Raw genomic sequence first — 7,116 nt, 5'->3', positions numbered from 1 at the left:
GAAGATGGAATGATATCCCATGCTCTTGGATTGGAATAATTAACATTGTGAAAATGTCCATATTACTCAAAGTGATCTACATATTCAATTCAATCCCCATCAAAATTCCAATGAATTTTTCTCTGAAATGGGAAAAACTATCTAGACATTTATATGCAATAACAAAAGACCACACATGGCCAAAGCAATCTTGAGCCAAAAAAAAAAAAATAATAAAAATAATAATAATAAATAAATAAATAAAATAAAGCTGGAGGCATAATACTACCTGATTTTAAAATATATTACATAGCTATAATAACCAAAACAGCATGGTACTGGCATAAAAACAGACACATGGATCAATGGAATAGAATAGGGAACCCAGAAATGATCCCATACATGTACAGCCATCTGATCTTTGACAAAGGCGCCAAGTCTACACTCTGGGGAAGAGACTGCCTCTTCAACAAATGGTGCTCTGAAAACTGGACATTTGTATGTAGGAGATTGAAACTAGCCTCATACCTGTCACCACGTACCAAAATCAACTCAAAATGCATTAAAGAATTAAATGTACATCCTGAAACAAACAAACAAACAAAAGAAATCCTTAAAGAAAATATAGGGGAAACATTCCAGGAAATAGGAGTGTGTACAGATATCATGAATATGATCACAAAGTACAGGCAACTAAAGGAAAAATAAGCAAATGGGATTATATCAAATGAAAAAGCTTCTTCACAGCCCAAGAAACCAATAACAGAATGAAAAGATAACCAACACAGTGGCAGAAAATATTTGCAAAATATACATCTCACACAGGATTAATATTCATTATACAAAAGGAACTCAAACAACTTTACAGCAAAAAAACAAATAACCCAGTTAGAAAATTGGCAAAGGAGCTGAATAGGCATTTCTCAAAGGAAGATATATGAATGGCCAACAGACACATGAAAAAATGCTCAATATCTCTCAGCATCTGGGAAATACAAATCAAGAACACTTTGAGATATCATCTAACTCCAGCCAGGATGTGTAATATCCAAAAGACTGAGAATGATAAATGCTGGTGAGGTTGCGGAAAAAAAGGAACTCTCATACACTGTTAGTGGGACAGCAAGAAGGGGCAGCCTTTACGGAAAATGGTTTGAAGGTTCCTCTAACAATTACAGACAAATCTACCATATAACCCAACTGTTCCACTGCTGGGAATATACAGAGGAATGGAAATCATCATGCTGAAGGGATTCCTGTACTCCCATGTTTATTGCAGCACTATTTACAATAGCCAACATTTGGAACCAGCCCAAATGTCCGTCATCAGATGAGTGGATAAGAAAACAGTGGTATATTGAACACAATAAAATTCTATTCTGCTATAAGAATGGAGGAAATACTACCATTCGCAACAACATGGATGAAGGTAGAAAATTATTTTAAGTGAAACAAGTCAGGCACAGAAAGAAGAGTACTACAAGTTCCCAATTATTTGTGAGGTAGCTAAAAATACATAATAAATAAACACACAAACATATATAGGTTGGGGGGAGCAAGAAGGTGCAACAAACACAACAATTCCTTGAACTTGTTAAAACAAGTGAACAGATATGATGTAAGGGGAGAGGGGAGAGAGCGAGAGGGGAAGAGGAACAGGTAAAGTGTCATAAAAATCAACTAGAATGTATACTGAGAAGTTAAAAAAGACTTTATTGTTTATTTTTTATTTATTTATATTTATTTATTTAATTTTTGGCCTCTATTTCATTTAGTTCTGCTCTGATCATTATTATTTTTTTTTATTGACTGATTTTGTGATTAGATTGTTCTTGTTTGTCCAGTTCCTGGAGATACACCATTAGGATGTTTATTTAAAATCTTTCTAGTTTTTTTTTTCTCTTTTTTTTTCTTTTTTGTCTTTTTCCGTGTCCGGCAATGGATCGCAACCTTCAGTGTTGCCCCCGTACCGGACCAGGGACCGGCAACGGGATCGCAACCCTCGGTGTTGCTACCGTGCCTCGCTCAACCAGGTAGCGGGAACCGGTCTGTATGCGGGATCCGAACCCTCGGGCGGGAGCGCCACCGCGCTTCCCAAGCGGCGCACTATCCAGTGCACCACCAGGCCGGCCCCAAATCTTTCTAGTTTTTAAATGCAAACAATTATTGGAATAAACTGTCCTCTAAGTTCTGATTTTGCAGTATCACATAGATTTTAGCCTGCTGTGCTTTTATTCTCCTTTGTTTCAAGGAAGTTTTTGATTTTGTTCTTTATTTCTTTTTTGATCCATTCATCCTTCAGGAGAATGTTGTTTAATTTCTATATGCAGTTTCCAAATTTTCCCTTGTTATTAATTTCTTTTTTTTTGTTTGTTTGTTTTGTACTCTAAAAAGATATTTGATATGATTTCAGTATTTTTATATTTGTTGAAACTTGATTTGTGGCCTAACATATAGAGTGTCCAGGAGAATGATTCATGTGCTAATTTGAAAAATGTGTGTCCTGGAGTTTTTCAATGAAATGATCTGTAAATGTCTGTCACTTCTATTTGGTCTATGCTGTACTATAAATCCCATGTTTCTTTGTCAATTTTTTGTCTTGATCTGCTCAATGCTGAGACAAGGGTGTTGAGGTCCCCAACTATCATTGTATTGTTATCTATCTCTCTCTTTAGATCCATTAATATTTGCTTTATATATCTGGGTGTTCCAATATTGAGTGTGTATATACTTAAAATTGTTATGTACCCTTGCTGAATTGATTCCTTTTTCATTGTATAATGTCTTTCTTTGTCTCTTTTTACAGATTCTGGCTTAAAGTCTATTTTATTTGATAGAAATATAGCTATTCTTGCTGGTATTGGTGTGTTCTGCAGCTCCTCAGCTGAAGTGGATGCCACTGGGTGAGATCCTCGGGGCTGTGGGTAGGACCTGTATCCAAAAAGAAAGACACTGGGGCTCTCTGAACTGTGGAAATGGGCCAGTCTTGTCAAAGTTGCTGGAATCATGGATAGGCCTCTGCATCCTGAAGAGAGACAATGGGTTCCCTCACAGCACCACTGTTGAAATGAGCCACTCTGGGAAAGTCATTGCCATTGTGAGTGTGACCCTGAGACTTTAAGAGGAATTCTGGGTTGCTCTTTTGCTCCTCGGGTATAATGGGTCACACTTGAGAAGGTCACTGCAGTTGTGTTTGAGCCCCCGTACACTTAAGAAAATGTTGGGTAGCTCTGCTATTCCTCAGCTCACGTGTCCCACTCTGGGATAAGATTACTGGGGTCGTGGATTGATTCCTGCACCCCCAAGAGAAACACTGGGTAACTCTGAAGCTCCTTAGCTGGAGTGTGGTGTCCTGTGCAAAGTTCCTGGGCTGGTGGGTGGGTCCCTGTGCCCCCAGAAGCAATGCTTGATCACTCTGCAGCTCCTTAGGTAAAATAGGTCACTCCACACAAGTTCTCTGGGGTTGTTGTTGGGCCCCTGTACTCCCAAGATTGATACAGTGTCACTTTGCAACTCCCAGCTGGGGTGGAGGGCCTGGGTAAGCTCACTGGAGCTACAGATGGGGCTCTGTGCTCCTGAGAGAGGCATGTGGAAACTTCACAGTTTCTCAGGTGGAATGTGTGATTCTGGGTGGGTTTGCTGGAACAGTGACAGAACTCTGTGCCCCTGGGAGAGGTGCAAGGGCACTATGCTAAAGAGAACAGAGCCACTTGCAGTGGTAGAAGGCTTCAATTGGTTGGCTCTCTGGCTCTCTCTCTCCGATGGGTGGCCTCTGCACTGAACTGGACCATCTGTTTCCAGGGTACTGGGCACCATATTGGCTTGGAGGCTGGAATCCCAATTTGATCAAGGGAGTTCAGAGCTGTGGAGATGACAGTGCTATTGGATGCACTGAGGTGTTGGCTTCGATCCCAATATAGCAGTGTGATGTGGCAGTCCAGGGCCCAGGGTGGTGGGTGAGTTCAATATGAACTCCTTCCCCAAATTAATGTAGTCATGTGGGCTTCCAACAGCTCCCCACACTGGTATCACTGTCCATAAGAGCCAAGCAGCTCACTTATAGCTTGATTATAGATGTCCATGGCACAATACCTGCTTACCTTTTCCGTCAGGCAGAAGTTCCTCCTGGTTTCATGATCAGGACAACATCAAAAAAGAAACTATAATGATAGCTACAGGGTTCCCAACTTCATGATAATTGCTTTTTTAAATGATTAGTAATAATAATACATTTTGGGGGAATTAGCCTCTCTTCAGAAACTAGAAAGTACTCTCCCTAGGTCAGCAATTCTTTTACTGTTAAAAACCTCAATGGCTATGTTAACCACATTTTTATGCTTTAGGACAACATACGTAAAATAATTTTAAATACTTACAGTGGGGAAAGTACAGAAAACATGAATTAGTGTAAATCTGATTTGTGCAGAATGGCACTTCTTTGGTATAACCACAGTTTAAATCAAAGCAAAACAAAACTTCCATAAACCATCTCAAACAGAAGCACAGAAGTCAGGATTGTTGATTGGGAGTTGTCCGGTTTGTGTTGGTCAAAACTAACAATGACCAGAGATGAATTCTAGAAGTAAGGCTTAGTTAGAAGGGATTTGTAGAAGTAAGGGGAAAAGTTCCTAGGTGCCAGGTAGATATCTCAAGAGTGTTTAGGTCAGCTCTTGTTGGGAAGTACAATTCATTTCCTCATATCTGTTTCAATTTAAATTATGAGTCCCTGAATGTAATGGAAATAGTGTCTTGGAACTGGGAATGACCTCTTCCCAGAATTTTAGGAGTCATTCAGAGCCAAAATAAATATACTGCTGTGTTTGATGTTATCATTTGACCTCCCTTTTATCATCTCAAGTGTTATGGGCAGCCCAAGTTTGAAATTTATGCTTCTTAAAATCTATGGAGAAAACTGGAATCACTGAGATTGAGAAAGAGAAGGCCATGGACCCTTTCAATGTTTCATATATGACTTCCTCATACAAATGAGAATTATAATGGGGGATTAGTAAAGTTTTTGACCTGTAGAAAAGATAGTTTTATCATTTATCTATTCCTCAGGAGAATTGCATCATAGTCACTGCCCAAGTGCTGATATTATTTTTGCTGTGTATTTGCATCTGGGAATGGATTTATCTGCACAGAATGCTACACTAGCCTAATCATGTACATGCACATCAGACGGTGGAAAATTAGCATGAGAGTATATTTTCCCTGAGGTGTTTATGAGATCCAGAGAGAAATATGTAGGTAAGATCCAAAGGGAATATGGGGAATTGAAAGTGTTATTGTTTATAAGTGGTTAGCACTGAGTATATTTCAGCTGTGAGTAGATATTTTGAAGAGGAGATTAATATTATATATGACATTTGAAGTAGGCCATGAGGAATGTTAAAAATAAATACTGAATTCTCTTTGGACTAGCAGGTTTTTCCCTTTTCTTTTTTCCCCTCATCAACAGTAAAATTCTTCAAATCTTCAACTAAGGCAGGTATGTATCCTTGCTTTGGTCAACATGGGAATAATGAGATGTAATAAAAATCAGACAAAGATTATTTATTTTGATACTAATATTCTTAGCATTTGTCCTAGTTTGGTTCTCTGCTTTTGATGTATAGTCCTTAAGGGACTATAGGAGATATAGGCTATGTTTTGTGTCATTTACACATGGACCTCTGTGATGCCTCTGAAAACAATTTTTCACAACTAATCGAGGCAATATAACCTACCTATGGTGATCCAAAATCAGCAAAAAGTTCAACCATTAAATTTGGTGAAATTATAGGATTCTATGGAGTATTTGAGAAATAGTTCCTGAATATATTTATCTCTCTAAACTATATTATAAATATATAAACTGACTCCACATATGTTCAGCTCTTGGTGGAATCCACAGCACACAAGGAGGCCAAGAGGTCAAAAGTAAAGGTTTTATAAGGAATTATATAATAAATTTTGAGGCTTTTGAGGCTTTTCCAAGTATGAGATTCTAGGAAAGTTGGGTAGATTTAATCCCCATCACAGTGGAAATCAGCTTTTCCTTAGGTAGTAAGTCGTCCCCAGAAGGAAGCTTCAACTCTGGGTCTCTCCTGGTAACTTCACAGTGGCAAATATTCTGGTATGAAAATGGCAATTTAAAGTAAAGGAGTCAAAAGTGTGCAGCCTTATTTTATGGTGTAATAAGTTCTGCAACTTTACTGTTTATCCAGCCTATGCACAGTGCACATTCCATAAAAGATACTTACTAGGGCCGGCCCGGTGGCGCACTGGAGAGTGTGCCGCCTCCCGCCGACAGTTTGGATCCCATGTGGAGACCGGTTTCCGCTCACTGGTTGAGCGCGGTGCGGGCGCGACACCGAGTGTTGCGATCCCGTTACCGGTCAGTAAAAAAAACAAAAAGGAAAAAAAAAAAAAAGATACTTACTAAATGGATGCTGATATTAACTAAGTTCTGTATTAATGATGTATCACATTCAGTATATCAGAAGAAAAAAACAAAAAAAAACCTTCCAAGGGATTATAATAGTGATTTATTTTTTTCCTAGTGGGAATTGTAACATATACTAACACTTCCATAATATAATGAATGAAACTGAGGAATAGGAAACTGAGCTATGTACTAATACCTAAGGGTCATTTGTATAGAAAAAGGTAGTTAAAGGAGGTATAAAACAGGAACGAGATGCACTAGTTCTCTGAAAATAAAAACACACTTTCATAAAAGAGATAATTCCAAATAATTTGAGTTTATTTCTTATTTGAATGCATTTATGTATCACTTTGTTCAGGAAGACTTTATTTTTTATTCTGTCCCAAGTTGAATTTAGGTGAGAATTTTGAGGCATTTTAACCCAACCTAGTTAAGCAAAGAATAATTAGTCTGTGTTATGAATAACAATCATATTAATAGGAAATATATGAATGTGGTTATTTTTTAAATCAGGAAATTATATCCTAAATTTAATCTTACTGAACAAATATAACTACCTGTTTAATACTGTATAGTGTATTAAAGTAATTTGATTCTTTGCATTGATAATTTCTGATGTGTTTTATAAAGTAATATTAAGACCACTTTTTTTCTGTACACATTTTAACATAAAGATATATATTGATCAAATTTTGAATAGAAAATTT

This window comes from Galeopterus variegatus, unplaced genomic scaffold (assembly GCF_000696425.1).
Source record: "Galeopterus variegatus unplaced genomic scaffold, G_variegatus-3.0.2 Scaffold9262, whole genome shotgun sequence".
NCBI lineage: Eukaryota > Metazoa > Chordata > Mammalia > Dermoptera > Cynocephalidae > Galeopterus > Galeopterus variegatus.
This window is presented reverse-complemented; position numbering follows the sequence as displayed.